At 42.0% G+C, this 19,381-nt stretch overlaps 1 long non-coding RNA gene across 1 annotated transcript; it reads left to right on the top strand.

The window, feature by feature from the left end:
• The first annotated feature begins 1,000 nt into the window (after nucleotides 1–1,000).
• Nucleotides 1,001–19,070, top strand: LOC117513279. Its single transcript, XR_004561535.1, has 3 exons — nucleotides 1,001–1,144; nucleotides 7,243–7,246; nucleotides 19,060–19,070. It is a non-coding gene; the product is annotated as an uncharacterized LOC117513279 (long non-coding RNA).
• Nucleotides 19,071–19,381: the final 311 nt, after the last annotated feature.

Genomic DNA, 19,381 nt, shown 5'->3' on the forward strand with positions numbered 1-19,381 from the left:
TTTGAAAGTGGGAGGAAGCCAGAGCACCTGGAGGGAACCTAGGTAAACATGGGAAGAATATGCTAACTCCGCACAGAAAGGGCCAGATCTGATTGAACCTAGGACCTTCTCGCTGTGCAGCAGTGCTAACCACTAAGCTACCAATGACACACATCAGCCATGTAAAGCATTCTGTATTTGTTATTTACCCTAACCCTAACCCCTTTCACAACGGGCCACTGTAGAGTTGCGTAATGCTGCAAACCGACTACGCTGAGCTCATGTAGCCCTACGCTTAGTTTATGCAACCCTATGTGGCAATACGCTGAGGGATGCAAATGGGGCCAGCAAAATGGATGCAAAAAATTAAACATGTTTAATTGAAACATGTTTAATTTTTTTCACAGACTTTCGGCGCAGAGCACAGATGCAGGGTTCCATGCAAGTCTACACAACACTGCGCTACTGTACACCATGCCACTGCAATTGTACACAACACTATGCCAGGGCAAAAAATCCTTTTCGTTTTTTTATCAGTACATACCTGCATTGCTAGATTTTATTCATCCAGCTGGACTTTGCTGGCAGTGAAGCTTCAAAACCACAGAAGAAGAGGTGGGTTCACTAACTCCTCATGGACCGATCGCCGGCTGCAGCTCCGTGATGCTTTCACCTCCTCAGGTTCTCTCATGACTGTGGCACATTAAATAAAGTCCATTAACTCCTGCTCACGGACCGATCGCCAGCAAGAGGACATGTCCACGTACTCCTCAAGGACGTATTGCATGCCCAATCACTGGCTGCAGCTTTCTTCTACCTCCTCAAGTTCTCTCACAATTGTGGCACAATAAATAAAGTCCATTAACTCCTGCTCATGGGCTGATCGCCAGAGAGAAGACATGTCCACGTCCAGTATAACTCCTCACGACGGATCGCCAGAGAGGACATGTCCACATCCAGTCCTCATGGACGGATCGTGCGTGATGGCCGGCTGCAGCTCCGCAGTGCTTTCACCTCCTCAAGTTCTGTCACGATTGTGGCACAGTTAATAAAGTCCATTAACTCCTGGAAATAATGTATTCTGACTTTTTCCAGTGTATCAAATCCATCTGTGTGTCCAGGCAGTCTGTAAAAACAGTGTCATTGAGCCAAGCTTCTCTCCCCTGTGCGCAAGGTTTTTTCCCCCCTGTGCACAACTTACCCCACCATTCCTGTGTACTAGATATGCAGCACAAGGCAACTCTATGCAGGCCCGGTGTGAAAAGGGCTTTTAATTGTAAGTATGCACAGGTACGGATCAATTTTTACAAATCAGTCACTCTATCTGTTATTCTCACATATTACTGGACTTGAATATCGCAAAAAATACAGCCCGAGTATGAAAGAGATATAGCCTCTCTACCACCATGATTTGACTCTCCGTTTTAGCCACAAGTGTCCTGGTCAGCCCTATATGTCAGTGAAATTTGCTCACTGTGTCAGCAAGCGCAGTCCTGCAGTAGTGAATCGAAACATTAGCAGTGTTCTGCTGTTGTCTCACTTCTGGTTTTGTTGTCTCTCACCCTTTCTCTTTCCCTCCCTCGCTCCATGTCACAAGCCTGATTTATGGCTCTGTTTAAGCCAAGGCCACACGTCTCTCCCGATGCTGCTATTTGTTTCAGCCCAGGTTCATTTTCCACTCTACCCCCTCTGAAAGCAAGCGGGAACCAACAAAAATTAACCCTTGGCTTTTTTTTTGTGCACCACAAAGTGTGTTTTAGTGGCTCTTCCCACGCTGCAGCCGCTTTGAGGAACTTGCCACAGCCCAGCCGCTGTTCCACGGGAGTGCCGTAAAGGCCCAACCCTCCGCCGTTGCTGTTAGCAGTGCATTGAAGATGTAGAAAAATGACATGCCACAAGGATGCCATTAATAATGCTCAGAGGCAAGGTTTTCCTGATGTGAGGAAAAATGGCGGACGTCACAAGGCCCTTTTATCAACGTAATTTCATAAGAGGATTTCATGTCTGAGCAGGAAAAGTGGCTATTTTTCCTCTTCTTTTATCTTGTAAACAGCCATTACTTGGAGACTATACAGGCCTGCTCTGGCAGTAAGTGGATATGAATTTTAAGACCACCCATCCTTTTATATCAGACCTTCTCACAAACGCTTTGACATAATCGTGGTATCAGACAGGCAAAGTTTTTTTTCCGCTGCATTTGTATTCCACCTGCACCATAACTCATCGCATTTTCTTCATGAGACTTTTTCCCTTCCCGTCGGTGATACTGAAAATTAGTCCTATAGATTTTTCCAGCAAACTAAAGCAATTGTTTGACTAAATCAAAGAGACAGTTGGAGCCACAATTACTATTGTGAGTGCGATTGTGCTGCCATTGATTCTAAACATTCAAAGCACTGAGAGGAATGGAGTTGACGTGTCTTTGTATGTTGTTGGTTTTTCTGTTTCCATGCACGATTGTACATATTAGCACAGCTTCTTCCGCCTTCTTTCGGCACCTTTGTGGCAGGCTGGCAAGGAGCAGGCTGTTGTTTACCCTGGTAAGCTGCCCATTGTTTCTGGTGGGAATTCCCTTTGGGAGAGAGCGCCACGGGAACAACACTCGGCACGGTGCAAGAAGTTTACCACCATGCTGCCAGCGCAGCATTGGCGGGGCTTTCTGTACATCCACTGGGATCTGGTGCCAGGGGTAAGATAGCCATCCCCTGGGACCAGAGATGGGGAGACAGCAACAACAAAAGGGGAAACAGGGAGAGGCTGGCAACAAAAGAGGGAGAGGGAGACAGACAACAGATGAAAGCAGAAGACGCGTCGGGAGATGAGAATTTGAAGGACAAAAAGGTAAGAGTGGCAGAATTGGAAGCAAATGGTGAAGCTGGGAAATAACTCAGAAATGACATGAGGGAATCTGCACACCTTCTCTCTACTCAGAAAAAAGACAAAAATAGAAAAGAGAAACAAAGAATCCTCCTTTGAAGTCTGCAAATAATATAGAATTTTATCAAGTGTTTCACATCGCAAATCCAGTCACCATCATAAAGTAAAATAGCACGTACGCTACGCATATTATAAAAGAAAAGATGTGAATTTTGCAGTGTCTGGTTTTCTGTTCATTTCTGTATATTTTATTTGTCCTTACAGGTGCCCATGTTGAAATCTGCCCACCCAGAACAGATTACAGTTATAACTGCACACTATATATATATATATATATATTATATATATATATATTATATATATATATTATAATAATTATTATTATTATTATTTTTTCTACCCTTTTAAATTCATTCTATTAGTAAAGAGAGAATGCCGCAGCCTCAGAATGCCTCAGACCTCATATATATATATATATATATATATATATAGATGACTGCCTGAAGAGAACATGTAAATTTCCACAGTCATTGATGATATGGGGCTGCATGTCAGGTAAAGGCACTGGGGATGGCTGTCATTACATCATCAAAAAATGCACAAGTTTACGTTGATATTTTGGACACTTTTCTTATCCCATCAATTGAAAGGATGTTTGGGGATGATGAAATTTTTTCAAGATGATAATGCATCTTGCCATAGAGCAAAACTGCAAAAACATTCCTTGCAAAAAGACACATAGGGTCAATGTCATGGCATAGGGTCAATGTCAATGAGCAGATCTGATTTGATGCAGGTGTTAATTTGGGGGATGAAAATTTACAGGGTGATTCCATAATTTTTTCCTCAGAATTGAGTGATTCCATATTTTTTTCCTCTGCTTGGTCTAAAAAGTAACCATTACTGACTGCCACAATCTTTTTTTCTTGATTTCTTATAGTGTTTCTTAAAGCCAGAAAGTTGCCATTTGAAATGACTTTAGTTTTGTGTCATGTCTGTGATCTGCTTTTTTTCTACAAAATTAAACAACTGAATGAACATCCTCTGAGGCCGGTGATTCCATAATTTTTGCCAGGGGTTGTATATATATATATATATATATATATATATATATATATATATGAAGTCTATTAGAAAAGTATCCGACCTTATTATTTTTTCAAAAACCATATGGATTTGAATCACGTGTGATTGCGTCAGCCAAGCTTGAACCTTCGAGTTTTTTCATGCCTGTCGGTTGCGTCATTCGCCTGTGAGCAGGCTTTGTGTGAGCACTGGTCCACCCCTCTCGTTGTTTTTTTCATTGTTTAGCAGTGGCTCAGAGACTGCCGCTTTGCTTAATCAAAATTTTTTCAGAAACTGTGAGGGACATCAAAGTGGACACCATTCGAGAATTCAGATGGTTTTTGGTGAAAATTTTATGGGCTTCAAAGAGTGTTACTGTCACTTTAAGGATGACCCAGAGCGACTGGTGGTGCGCCGTGCTCCAAAGCCGCCATCGAGAGGCTGAGCGACCATTTCATTTCTAAACGGATGGCTTTATGGATCCGTGACCATCGTGTGCAATTTCTCTGGTTATCACAAGAGCTGAACATCAACCATTTTCCGGCAGATTTCACGTTTAAGAAGAGATTTTGTCATGGAAAGCCGAGCGGAGGCTTCGCGCATCACGATGGATTCGCTACTGGAGTGAGACAAAACCACCTCCGTTTTTGTCTCACAGGACAGCTTTGAGATGGTGTTCAGACAGCTGGCGGTTTTTTTTCCATCGAGTGATTATCCAGGAAATTGTGGATGTGCCTGGACATGCCAGAACATGTCCTGTGAGGCTTCATCATGGCGTTGCTTTGTGCCATGCGGCACCGCTGCGATGTGCGAAGCCTCCGCTCCTCTTTCCATGACAAAAACTCCTGTAACAGTGGAATGTGCCATTCATTTCCAAACTGGATGCTGTGAATGCACAGGAATTGTGAAAAGACGTGGACATCAGCACTTTTTGGCACATTGAGACAGATGTGCGGAGGAATTCCGCGCGTCGCGGTGGTGCCGCATGGCACAAAGCAATGCCGTGATGAAGCCTCACAGGACATGTTCTGGCATGTCCACGCACATCCACAATTTCTCAGATAATCACTCGATGGAAAAACCACCGCCATGGTGTCCACTTTGATGTCTCTCACAGTTTCTGAAAAAATTTTGATCAAGCAAAGCTGCAGTCTCTGAGCCATTCCTAAACAATGAAAAAAACGACAAGAGGGGTGGACCACTCCTCACTCAAAGCCTGCTCAAAGGCGAATGACGCAACCGACAGGTGTGAAAAACTCACGCATGTGCACGAAGGTTCAAGCTTGGCTGACGCAATCACACGTGATTCAAATCCATATGGTTTTTGAAAAAAATAATAAGGTCGGATACTTTTCTAATAGACCTCGTATATATATATATATATATATATATATATATATATATATATATATATATATATAGGTTCTGCTACTAGTCTATAAAACTGTTCATGGACTGGCACCTCCCTACCTAGCTGACCTAATTAAGCCCTACGTACCAGCCCAGGCTTTGCGCTCTCAGGGTGCAGGACTACTTTGTGTCCCTAGGATGAATAAGAAGTCTGCGGGTCACAGAGCTTTCTCTTATCATGCCCCTGTTTTGTGGAATGATCTCCCTGTGTCAATTAAACAGTCAGATTCTGTGGAGACTTTCAAGTCCAGACTTAAGACACACTTATTTCCCTTTCGTATGGCTACCATACTGGCATAGTATAGTTCTACGCTTTTTACTCTTTTAATTCATTTAATTAGGAAACGGAATGTGCCGTGGCCTCAACTTTACCTAAATTCTGGGTCTTTTAGTGACGTTTAGGGCTAGTGGCTGGTGATCACCTTAGTATTTCCTGTTTTTCTGTTTAATGCTGACAAATTATTCTGTATTTCTTGTCTTTCTGATGCCTGATTCTGTTTTTTTTCTCTCTGTTTAAGGTGCAGCTCCATCCAGAGATGGGTATGGTAATTGTGCTGGAGACCCTCCTCTCCTGTGCACCAATAGCATTTCCTGTATATTTGTTTTGTGAATTGTTCTGTAATTTATGTCTGTAGCATGGCCCAAGCAGAGGGTCACCCCTTTGTGTCTGGTCTGCTTGAGGTTTCTTCCCAGAGGGAGTTTTTCCTTACCACTGCTGCTCTGGGGGTTAGTAAGGTTAGACCTTACTTGTGTGAAGTGCCTTGAGGCAACTCTGTTGTGATTTGGTGTTATATGAATGAAATAAATTGAATTGAAATTGAAACCTCAGCCTTTTGGGTGGTAGTCCAGTTCTCACACCACAGACACACTATTGATGCAGGTGTTTATCTCAAGTCAAGCAGTTGAGAATAGACAGCTCTCACTAGATAGGACACCAGTCCAAGTAAGGTTAAGCCATGTGAGGGGGCTGTGTGACGGGGCTGCACAGACTCCAAAATCATAGTCTTGTCTCAGTGTGGCTTAAAGATGGGGCTTAAAGATGCACATGCAGAATTCACATGCACTAAATTTGCATATGCAGCGAGAATATGAATGTAAATGAGAACAGAAAAGCTCAGAGCACAAAGGGAGTGTTGCTTTATCCTCCTCATGGGATGCTACTAAACCACTATATCTTTACATGGAAAACAGTTGTTTAAAATGTTTAAAATGTCATTTAGGACACCATTGGAGAGAAAATAAACTTGTATAAAATCTTCCACTCCCTGTGCAAACCCTCATGATCTAATCCCCCTGTTCCTATGTGCAACAGTCGGTTCTGATTTTAGGCCTGGCTATGCCTGGGGCTGGAATCAAAGGCGTGCCACATCTCAGGTGTGCAGGTACAGGAAGTGGGGTGCTGACAGTACGCATTAGCCTGCTGGGAAGATGTGACATGACAGCAACGAGGCTTGCAGGGACCAGCAGGCAGGTTGGGTGCTTTGGGTCTAATGGAGAACCATTTTGCTCAAGATGCAGCAGAGAGGAAAAAAAGAAAGTGCCCAGAACAGCATTGAGTCACATCTCATGTTGAACATGAGGACCAACTGGTCACTTGCCATCACTCCCTGTAACTTAAAAATTTATAATGACTACACTGACTCAAATGTAGTTTTAAGAATTCCTGATAGACACCTCTGTACACAAACTATTATGCAGTGGCATATTAAAAATTGTAGGGGAAATAAAAGCCAAAACAAATACCACAAAAGCAACTATAAACTGTTATCAGGTTTCACATTTTTAATTCACCTTCACCTGAGATCCCTCTTAGTTTTTCAAGGTCCACACTTAATGGCTGAGCGTAGTTTGGGAACATTCCGCGACTTTGGAAGAGGTTGAAATGTCATTGGTTAAGATAATGGAAGAGAGGCACGTAAAGTTCAGTGGAAGAGAGAGCCTAATGCCTTTTTAAGGTGAGCCATTTCAGCACGCAACCGCATTTGTATACGTCTGCGTATTTACCCGCAAAGGGAGGGAGGTGACCTTTCCGATGTGAAGATGGTGTCTGCATGGAAACGCCGCCTCCTGCATCCTAATGGCTGCAAAGGGCCACCGTGCCTCCGCGGCACATCCTGATATTTGCCTAAATGCGTGGGTGAAAGTTCTTTAAAGGAAGAAAAAGAGAATTTACAGTTGACACAAATAGGGCTGTTCATGTACTGGAAACTGTTGAGGAGGTGAAGAAGCGGTAATTAGTGATAAGGTACATCAGTGCTCAGTTCCAGCAGAAATAACCAACCTAACAAAGGTACATTTTCTCTTTGATTTTGAGTTTAAGCTGTAAACTTTTGGCTTGTACGTCAACAGAGTGAGATTGACACGATGTCATTAGTAATGCTGCTCCGAGTGAGGGTTAAGGCAGAGGTCTAGCAGTCAACATGGCTTTCTGCCTCCTGCTGCTCTGCGGATCATTAGGAAAATGAACGATTGGAGGACTCTGTGTGTGTGTGTGTGTCCTATGCCACTGGGCTGTGGGCAGACTGATTGCTCCGCTCTGTCTCCTACTTACCTGCCGGCCCCTGACTTACCTTCGGAATACTAACTCCCTCATGTTTCCGATTCCCTCCTCCCTTCTGACACACTCGCATGTGAGGAGGAATCTTAAATGCATTAATTTGTCCAGATTCATCTCTGCAAAACTTCTGAATGTATCAAATCTTGACAGCTGATTCTAGGCCAGTAAAACTATTCCTTGGGGCGTTCATGTACCATTTGAGGAGAAAAAAAAATCCCTTTTGCTTGCAAAGCCCCCCACCAACAGACACTGTGTTTTATACCCAGTTGTGTACTAGGAGACATGGGGCACACAGGCATTTTAAAATCCCCAAAAGGTGGGAAAAATTACAGGATCAAGGATTGATGTCTGTGGAACAAATCTGAGTAAAGGGATGGAGATTTTTCATTTCTGCCAGAGATTTTTTTTTTTTTGCATCTAAGCTCTCCCCATTAACAAACATGGGGAGACAATGTTTGTGGGTGGACACACTGTGTGGGTTGTATGTCATCCCGCACATGCTGAAACAGAATAAATAGAGGATGGAATTGAAGTTAAGGAGGTATCGTACTGTTTCTTTACTTCATATTAAATTACTAACTTATTTTGTTCATTTATTATGGTAAGAAACAAACACAAGCATTTATTTAAATAAAATCCTAACTATAGACAATAATTAAACTCCAGAAAAGAACAATTCGAGTAATAAGTAAAGTAGTTTACCATAACTCTACTAACCCTGTATTCATATGGTCCTGCACCTTAAAGGTTTTAGATACTGAGTATTTAAAAACACTGTAAACAATCTTTAAGTTTGGAATAAAAGCCTTCCTGCTTTTCTTAAAAAAAAAAAAAAAAATCTTTGATTCATAGAACCAGTGTGAAAGGCAGATGTGTTTCAGTGCTGGGAGTTAAATTGTGGTTAGTACTGTTGCCCCACAGCAAGAAGGTCATGGATCGATTCCCACCTGTGGCCTTTCTGTGTGGAGTTTGCATGTTCTCCGCATGTTTGCATGGGTTCCTTCCGGGTGCTCCGGCTTCCTCTCACATCCAAAGGTTTTTGTGATTATGTGAAACTGTCTCACTCTCTAAGTTTCAAAATGATTACAATGTACACACTCAACACATCTTGAACCACTTATCTGGGATTGGGACCCCAAACTTCCCCTTTCCCATGCCACATTTACCACCTCTGACTAGGGGATCCTCCTCCCAGCTGGACAAGCCTGGAACACCTCCCTAAAGAGGTGCCCAGGAGGCATCCTTGCCAGGTGCTCAAACCACCTCAGCTGGCTCCTTTCAACATGAAGGAGCAGTGGCTCTACTCTGAGCAACAGTGGGATACTGGGCTGAAGGCAGGATCCCATGCCTGAAATTGTTGCAGCAGATTTTTTGTTTTTTTCCAAGCTTTATAAAACTTTGTTAAACTTTGTAAAAACCTTGTAACTGTTACAATGGCCTAAGCAGTGGGTCACCCCTTTGAGTCTGGCTCAGGAAACAGTCTGACTAGCCGGTGTGTCTGTGGGAGGCTCTGGCTCATCTCTGCCTGCATCCCCGTAGCCTTAATCTGTGACAGACCATTTCATAATCACAGCCAAAGGGGAGTTCTCTCTCTCTCTCTCGCTCCTCCTCCTCTTCTCCTTCTTGCTCCATTCCTTATGTCCTTCTTCTCCTCTTGTCTTCTCTCCCAAAGTGCAATAATTCACCACCATGCACCCTCCCACAGGCGGATTAACAAACGGCATCTTCGTCCTACATAATCGCAGTACAATGGAGCCCATACGTGCAGCCACCACAGGGCGTGATTCATCTGCGCCCCTCCCCCACGCCAAATGATGCAGGACAAAATGGACCAGCTCTCCACCCGGAGCACAGATGAGCCCAGCAAGGGTCCCGTTTCCCTCAACTACCTTCAGCAGGGTGAATTCTCTCATGCTCAGCGTGCATTTGGACTCACGGAAAGTCTCCGTGGTGGCGCCGGACACGCGCTACAAATGAGGATGCTTCCTGCAAAAAAAAAAAAAAAAAAATCTCAAGCCTTCCCAACATGCATAAGCCTTCTTTGCTGTGGAAAGTCATTGAGCACATGTGCACGCTCCAAATCATTCTGTGAGCCCAGTCAATTAACATTGTAAAAGAACAAACAAGCATCTTATGATTCATTTTCATTGTCGGAATAATAGCTGAGCCGATTAGGAGCATTGTTGCAGTCGGAGAGGCAAAACATCATTATGCTCCTCAGTCTGTTTGAGCAATTAAATCAGTTGGGAGAATCGTCTTGTGCGTTTGCTGGTTCTGTCAAAAAAAAGTGAAAAAAAATGTTGTTGTGCGCCACGGATATGTGTAATATTACATTTGTGTATTAGCTTTAAAGGGCTTAAGTGTGAGGCTGTGCACAACTGCTCCGGTAACGGAATGTCAAATAGGATCTGTCGCTCCATTCCAATGCATTTCATATAATACTATAATGAAAGGCGGGGATTTATACCGTATTAGTAACAAGCTCCATGAGATTTACAGCCATAAAACCATTCTATATCCTTCAACTTGTCCTGCTAACATTTTGCTGGTGCTTAATTTAATTTTCTTGAAAAGTGCCAAGCAACTACTGTTCTTTGGTGTCACATGAAGAAAATAATTTGCACACATTTTGCACCTAAACTATAGGAATCCAAGAAGCGACTGTAGGCTTTCCTCAAAGAAACACAGCAAATCTCGTTTTTAGGTTCGCTTTCAAAGCAGCCACTTGGAATAGCGAATAAGACAAACGTGTTTTAATTCTTCCAGCTCTACCTAAACCAGCAGTTTGTGTCTGTGATGTACAAACAGTGTAGATACACACAAAACATGAATATGGACATATGATATTTTTGGCATCACAAAAAAAAGTTTGGTAGAATATTACAGAACATGTAACAGAAGCATAGTTTTGTCAAGTTACCTCCAACTTTAGAAAGACCTGGAATTAGCAGGTACAGTTGTTTTAAAGAAAACATTACGCAATGCACTCAACCCCCATGACCTGTGTGCACGCTCACCACACAAGAGTCCATTGCTGAAGAAAAAGCATGTTGAAGCTTGTTTAAAGTTTGCTGCAACATTTAGACAAGCCTGTGAGATAGTGGGAGAATACAGTCTGGTCGGCTAAATCTGAAATTGAACTCTTTGGATGCCATAATACAAACCATATTTGGAAGTCAAATGGCACTGCACATCACCCCAAAAACACCACCCCAAACAGTAAAGTTTGAAGATGGGAGCATCACGGTGTGGAGCTGTTTTTCAGCATACAGCACTAGCAAATATCATATAATTGAAGGAAGGATTAATGGAAAAATGTATCAAGACATTCTTAATAAAAATCTGCTGCCATCTACCAGGATGATGAAAATTAAATGACAGTGGACATTTCAGCAACACAGTGATCCCAAACATGCAGCCAAGGAAACTCTTAACTGGTTTCAGAGAATGAAAAGAAGCTGTTAGAATGGTTCAGACAATCATCTGACTTGAATCTAATAGAAAATCTATGGAAAATAAATAATTGGACTGCATTTATATAGCTCTTTTCCATCTGCATCAGACGCTCAAAGCGCTTTACACATCAATGCCTCACATTCACCCCGATGTCAGGCTGCTGTCATGCAAGGCGCCCACTACACACTGGGAGCAAATAGGGGATTAAGGACCTTGCCCAAGGGCCCTTAGTGATTTTCCAGTCAGGCTGGGATTTGAACTGAGGATCCTCTGGTCTCAAGCCCAACGCTTAACCACTAGAAGCATCACCTCCCCTGAAAACATAAAAAAAAAACAAAAAAACAAAAACAAAATAAAACGAAGAAGTCACATTACATAAATATTCACAGCCCCTACCATGAAGCTCAAACCCGAGCTCAGGTGCCTCCCGTCGCCAACAATCATCCCTGGGATGTCCCACAGCTCAACCTGGAGTTCACCTGGGGCAAACCCAGCCGACTGGGCACAACCCCGAAAGACACACACCCACCTACACACAAGGTCCCACAGTCGACAGTGCACACCAGAGCACAAACCAAGCATGAAGCCAAAGGAATTGTCCGTAGACCTCCGAGACAGGACCGTCATGAGGAACAAATCTGGGGAAGGGCACAGAAACACCTCCGCTGGCCTGAAAGTCCCAGTGAGCACAATAGCCCCCACCATCCGCAAATGGAAGAAGCCCAGATCGACCAGGACTCCGCCCAGAGTCCTGGTCGATCCCTATGTAAAGAAATAAAGATCAGAGTTCACAGAAGAGGTCCATGGAACCTTCAAGAATCAAGATTGTTTGTGTGGAACAATGGGCTAAAATCACACCTGAGCAACACATGTGGCTAGTTTCTCCATACAGGAGACATCTTAAAGCTGTTACTACTAACAAAGCTTTTGTACAAAGTATTAAATAAATTCAGTTAATATGTTCAATATGGTTCCTCTGTGTCATCGCGCTTTATTACGCACACTTAATTTCCGTAATTGTAAATTGGATTTATTAACAGATCTGTAAGGATGATCAGAAATGTGCATGCAGAGGTTGGGGAGAAGATGAGGTCTGAGGTCTGAACCACACTTTCAGGAAGCCATATGAGTGGAAAACCTGCAGACAGGAAATGGTTACCACAGATGAGATCTTCACAGGCCCACATAAACAAGGTGGGAAACCCAGCAGAGGTACTTCTCTTCACCCAAAATGCAGGCCGGTAAATTAGCTTAACAATCAACCATAACTGTCTTCACTGCAATTAGACTTTAAGAAAATTTACTGTAACTCACTTAGTGGATGTCAACCCAAAGGTCAGAATGAAGGAATCCATACAAAGTCATATAACATCTAAAAAGGACTGAGCAGATCTTGAGGTAACAACACAGGGTCAAAGGTCAGGGAAGAGACAGACAGAGACTAGGATACACAAGCCAAAGTTTCAAAAGCAATGGGGTCAGAATCAAAATGGATCAGAGATCAACCACAAGGGAACAAATACAGTCCAGCACAGACCTTCAGTGGGGCTCTGACTGTTCAGACAGCAGCAGCTGGCAGGAAAACAGTTGCACTGAGTAAGGGAGGCAGTAACACAACAATTGGCCTATGTTTTCAGTAACTTTTCTTTCTTTCGTGCTGAAGTAAAGGACCATGTCACTGGTCTGCATTTTGTAACAGAAATGGTCTGAGTTTTCAAAAGGAAAATGACAAGTCAAATCAATGGCATGTAACAGGAAAATTTCTGATAACGATTGAGAATCCAAGAACGTACCTTCGTATAATCTGTCAGACATAGTGATCCTTGACTTTCCTTCCCTTTTCCCCTTATAGATTTCTTGTGTTGTTTCTCTTTCTTTTCTTCCTTTGATTCCCAAAAGTAAAAATAGCATCTGCTTTGTTGGTGTCTGTCAGGCACACCTGGTTTCTGGGGAATTCCCTCTTGCAACTTAATGGAAACAAAATCATGTGACCCCTGGCTCATTTTACGTGACAACAATGAGGGGTTGAAACAGTCTGGGTTTAAATCTGCTACTTAAAAAGCAAAATCGGCCAAAGGTATGTGGAACTATATGCTATAACTTTGGTAAATGATCCTGTCAGTATGATCTGTTCTGTTTGTCAACAAATTTGAGGGATTTGTTGTTCAGGATTGGTCAAATGGCCTGAACTGTCTGACATTTTGCAATCTAATTATGTGGACTGGCAATGGGAGTGAATAAGCAACCTGCATGCAAATTTTGAGCTGCCTAGAGTGTGTAAGAACTGAGATAACTACGGTTGCAAAAACTTAGGTTTATTTGCCTTAGTGCCTCAGAGCCAGGTTATGGGTTAGGGTTTGCTTCAAACCCAACCCTTCTTTTGTGGAGTTTGCATGTTTTCCCCCATGTTAACATGGGTTCTCTCTGGGTGCTCCAGTTTCCTCCCACTTCCAAAGCTATGCAGATTGTGTAACCTGCTAACTCACAATTAACAACAGGTTGGGTGTTTGTGAATATATCTGTCTATACAGTATGTGTTGGCCCTGCCACAGACTAGTGGTCTGTCCATTGTGCACCCCCTCATGTCTCCCAATGACAGCTGGCATAGGATCCAGTCCCCCCGTGACCCTTAATTAGAATAAGTGGGTTCAGAAATTGAATGAATTAATGAATAAGTCATATGACCCTCCTATTTATCACAAGACCTTTGACCTTAAGAATTAAGTTGTAGAATGTCTGAGATATATTCCAAGATCATGTTTGCATGTGTTAATGAATTTGGAGGAAGGATTTTAGAGATGTGTGGATGCATTGGTTGTCTATCAGGGTGGTGGCCATAAAGGACCCAAGGTCATGGTTGCAGTGAAGCGTGGCACCAGCGCACACTCCAGACTTGACTAGGCATGCATATTTGTTTTCTTTGTGCAGTGACTCTTCCTCTCAAATCTACAGTTGCACTTATTTGGTGCTTTTTGTACAACATTATGTTAGAAAACAAAAAAACAAACCCTGCTTGAATTATATTATAATTTTTGCATAGTATAACAGCATCACATGGAAATGTATCAAATCAAAGCAACAGATTTCCTTCAGAATCTGCTTACACAATATATAAAACGGAAATGCATTCAGACAAGTACAGGCTCCACCGCATCCCTTATCCCTTTCTATTTTGCCACCGTCAGCACCAGCACACACAACAGTAATCACTCACAAGTTAGGACAGAATGAGTGACACAGGGCGGATCGCAGCAAGAACAAACACAGACCTGCATAAAATAATCTCCTGGATTATGCCCCTTCCTGGGTTTATGGTCAGATCCAGACTTTATTCATCATTTGGCAAGCTTTATGAACCGAGCATGCACAAGCCTTCCACAGTGTGATCCTTTTCTCAAATGTAGGCTTAAACACACACAGGACATCATTAAAATCCTGCCTGCTTTGTGGACTCCACATACACTTTCACCTCCTCCTGCCCCGCAACTCCAGAAAAGGTCGATAATTCACACGTGCTGCAGACACTGAAGTCCACAGCCAGGTTAAGACAGTAGAAGGATTCATAGTCACACAAACCAATTCAAGTTGAAGCACACATGTTTTCATGTGTATTTGTGCTATGTAGAAGCTAGAGGTGGGCGATACCGGGAATTTTGATACCAAGTAAATAGAAGCCCGGTATCGCCAATATTGATACCTATACCGAGACCAATACTTTTTCATATTTAAGCTTCATAGATTCAAAGGTTCCGAAAGACCTAGGATAGAATTTTGCCAAACGTATGTGACAACAAAATACTTTATTAACACAATCAACATTTTTGTTTAAAAAAATATCACTCAACACCACTTAAAACAAAATCTCCTGAGGTAGAGGGCTGACAAACCACAATACAAGGGTGTGCTGCTCCGTGTCTGCGTGCGCAGCAGTCAGTGCATGCGGGAGAGAAAAAAGCTTGAGTATTGATCTTTTACATGAGGATTGTTTAATATCAATACCAGCGTTGGTATCGATATTATCGATATTAGGATTGATCCGCCCACCTCTAGGAGAAGCATTTTTACAATCTGGATGCAACGTGCATGTTTTCAGAGCAGAGGAGGACATGTTCAGATGAAGGGAGGAGGACATGTCATCACTTCTTTATTATTATACAAAAGATCTCAACAGTAAAAGACTGACATTAAAAATGAAATAATTAACAGGAAATAAAAGGGTTGCATTTTTCTAAAAATTGTTGATGTCTAAGGTTTGAAAAACATTCTGGACTCACACGCCATTCTAACTCATTATCAAAACTTAATTTATTACCACCCTTACCACAAAAATTTCACCTACCTATTTTATAAACACTACCCAGTCTAGAGCCCATGGATCCCCAAGCGCAATGCACTAGTTTTAATATATTGTACATGTAGACATTTCTTTTCTTTCTCAGTTCCCACTCACTTGTGGATGTAGTTTAACACTTGCAGAGAGTTGAATTAACACTGTGTGATTTAACACAAGGGCGTGACACCAATGTGGTGTAAATTTTGAAATTAACACCAGAATCTTAACACTTTACACTGACATCCCTCAACACTGGAAATTTAACACAAATTTGCTGTGTAGATGATGAAGAAAGTTAAAATTCTAACTAATGTGACGTCCTTTTTCAGTTGGTTGTGGCATTGCTGAGCGGTTATTACTCCTAAGTCTCTTTCCACAAAGCTTACAGGTACTTGTGGGAATTGCCTGGATACCAAATAGTAATTAATACACATACATAAATCATTTGATAGGAACAAACCTATCACACAGACAAACACATTCACAGCGTGCGGCTGTGAATGTGTTTGTCTGTCTCGTATGTGTGGCTGCAGCCCTCCTGTAAACTTTAATTGGAGTAAGCAGCTCAAGATAAGTGAGTGATGTCGGCATTGAAGATAGTCAGGTATCATGAAGTAGCACATTGATTCCAAATGTCGGGGTCATTATGTGCAAATAAATTAAGGCCAGCCTTTGTCTTCACATAAACAATGATTTTCCCGGTTCTGTGATGAACAGGGAATCCATCGTTCACTCATTAATTTGCACTTCAGTGTCCTGTGGTGCTGTGCTGTAAAACTGTTCTGAAAGTTGAAAAATGGAAGAAGAAAAGAACAATTCTTGTTGTCATTTTGTCTTGTCTGTATGTGGGTATCAGGCAGCCTTGCTGTCAAACCCTCCAAAAAGCTTCTTTCACATGTGGAGCTGGTTACATTTATGGAAGACGATCAATCTGGCAACAGCAGAGATTTGACATTCACACTAGACTTTTTGTTACATAGATAAACCCCTTCTCTAGTTCATGTCAACATCTCTCCTCTGCTCCCTGCAATGTGCACCAGCAGACTAACTCTCATCCTACCATGTAGAGTCTGACTGGATGCCAGACATATTCTCTTCTATGTTACTAAAATATTATATGACATGCCAGGCTAATATTTTATGATACAACCCCCCCCCCCCCCACGCCCATATATATATATATATATATATATATATATATATATATATATATATATATATATATATATATATATATATATATATATATATATATATATATATATATATATATATATATCAATCATATCATATCATATCATATATCATATACAGTGGGGAAAATAAGTATTTGACCCCCCTGTCAGTTTTGCAGGTTTTCCCACCTACAGAGAATGGAGAGGTCTGTAATTTTTATCGTAGGTACACTTCAACTGTGAGAGATAAAATTCTAAAAAAAAAAAAATCCACTAAATCACATTATATGATTTTTTTTTAAATTAATTTGCATTTTATTGCATAAAATAAGTATTTGACCCCCTAGAAAAACAGAGCTTAATAATTGGTACAGAAACATTTGTCTGCCATTACAGAGGTCAGATGTTTCCTGTAGTTCTTGACCAAGTTTTCACACACTGCAACCGGGATTTTGGTCCACTCCTCCATACAGATCTTCTCCAAATCTGTCAGGTTTGGAGTTTCAGCTCCCTTCAAAGATTTTCTATTGAGTTCAGGTCTGGAGACTGGCCAGGCCACTCCAGGACCTTGAAATGCTTCTTACGGAGCTCCTCCTTAGTTGCCCTGGCTGTGTGTTTGGGGTTATTGTCATGCTGGAAGACCCAGCCATGACCCATCTTCAATGCTTTTACTGAAGGAAGGAGGTTGTTTGCCAAAATCTCACAATGCATGACCCCAGCCATCCTCTCTTCACTACAGTGCAGTCGTCCTGTCCCCTTTGCAGAAGAGCACCCCCAGTATGATGTTTCCATCCCCATGCTTCACGATTGGGATGGTTTTCTTGAGGTTGTTCTCATCCTCTAAACATGGTAAGTGGAGTTGATTCCAAAAAGCTCTATTTTGATCTCATCTGACCACATGACCCTCCTCTGGATCATCCAGATGGTCACTGGTGGACTTCAAATGGGCCTGCACATGTGCTGGCTTGAGCAGGGGGACCTTGCTGCCCTGCAGGATTTTAAACCATGACAGCATTATGTGTTACTAATGTAATCTTCGTGACTTTCAGGTCATTGACCAGGTAAATGGTAAATGGACTGCATTTATATATCTGAATCAGACGCTCAAAGCGCTTTACAATTATGCGTCACATTCACCCCCATGTCAGGGTGCTGCCATACAAGGCGCTCACTACACACCAGGAGCAATAGGGGATTAAAGGCCTTGCCCAAGGGCCCTTAGTGATTTTCCAGTCAGGCGGGGATTTGAACCCATGATCTTCTGGATTCAAGCCCAACACCTTAACCACTAGACCATCGCCTCCCCCAAAGGTCCTCCTGTGTAATTCTGAGCTTTCTCAGAATCATCCTTACCCCACAAAGTGAGATCTTGCATGGAATCCCAGACCGAGGGAGCTTGACAGTCATCTTGTGTTTCTTCCACTTTCTAATAAATAATCATAACAGTTGTTGTCTTATCACCAAGCTGTTTGCCTGTTGTCCTGTAGTCCATCCCAGCCTTATGCAGGTCTACAGTTTTGTCCCTGGTGTCCTTAGACAGCTCTTTGGTTTTGGCTATGGTGGACAGGTTGGAGTGTGATTGATTGAGTGTGTGAACAGGTGTCTTTTATACAGGTAACAAGTTCAAACAGGTGCAATTAATACAGGTAAAGAGTGCAGAATGCTGGTTGGTAGGGGGTCAAATACTTATTTTATGCAATAAAATGAAAATTAATTATTTAAAAATCATACAATGTGATTTTCTGGATTTTTTTTTAGATTCTGTCTCTCACAGTTGAATTGTACCTATGATAAAAATTACAGACCTCTCCATTCTTTGTAGGTGGGAAAACCTGCAAAACTGACAGGGGGTCAAATACTTATTTTCCCCAATGTGTGTATATATATATATATATATATATATATATATATATATGAGATACAATCTAAAAATAAACACCCTGGGGTTTGATGGGCCCCACATAGTGAGATTATGGTTTAAAACTGTATGGGAGGTTGAAGACTATGGGCTGTAATTAAGAAAAAGAATGAAAGAGATGAGATCACTTGCTCTCCAGAACCATAATGCACAGAATGGAAACAGCAACAACAACAAAAAAAAAATAAAGGTTGGAAAGCATACATGAATAAATTGACAGTGATCAAGAAGAACAGTGGGATGGATGCAGCGTTGCTATCAAATGAATGAAGGAATGACAGACTTTAAGACCACTTACTCTGAATGTCTCTGAAAAAGAAATACTTACTCTACATGTTCTGTCACTTTCATTGATGTTACTTTATCCAGCCTGCTTATTCCAGATAAGGATCACATTATGGGGGGGGGGAGCTTATTCCAGCGGTCAGAGGCTGGGACATCTTGAACAGGTTTCCATTCTGTCATAGGGCCAACACATATAGAGAAACACATTCACACTCTCACAAACACTTATGGTCAAATTTGCTACATGTCTTTGAAAGTGGGAGGAAGCCAGAGCACCTGGAGGGAACCTAGGTAAACATGGGAAGAATATGCTAACTCCGCACAGA

This window comes from Thalassophryne amazonica, chromosome 7 (assembly GCF_902500255.1).
Source record: "Thalassophryne amazonica chromosome 7, fThaAma1.1, whole genome shotgun sequence".
NCBI lineage: Eukaryota > Metazoa > Chordata > Actinopteri > Batrachoidiformes > Batrachoididae > Thalassophryne > Thalassophryne amazonica.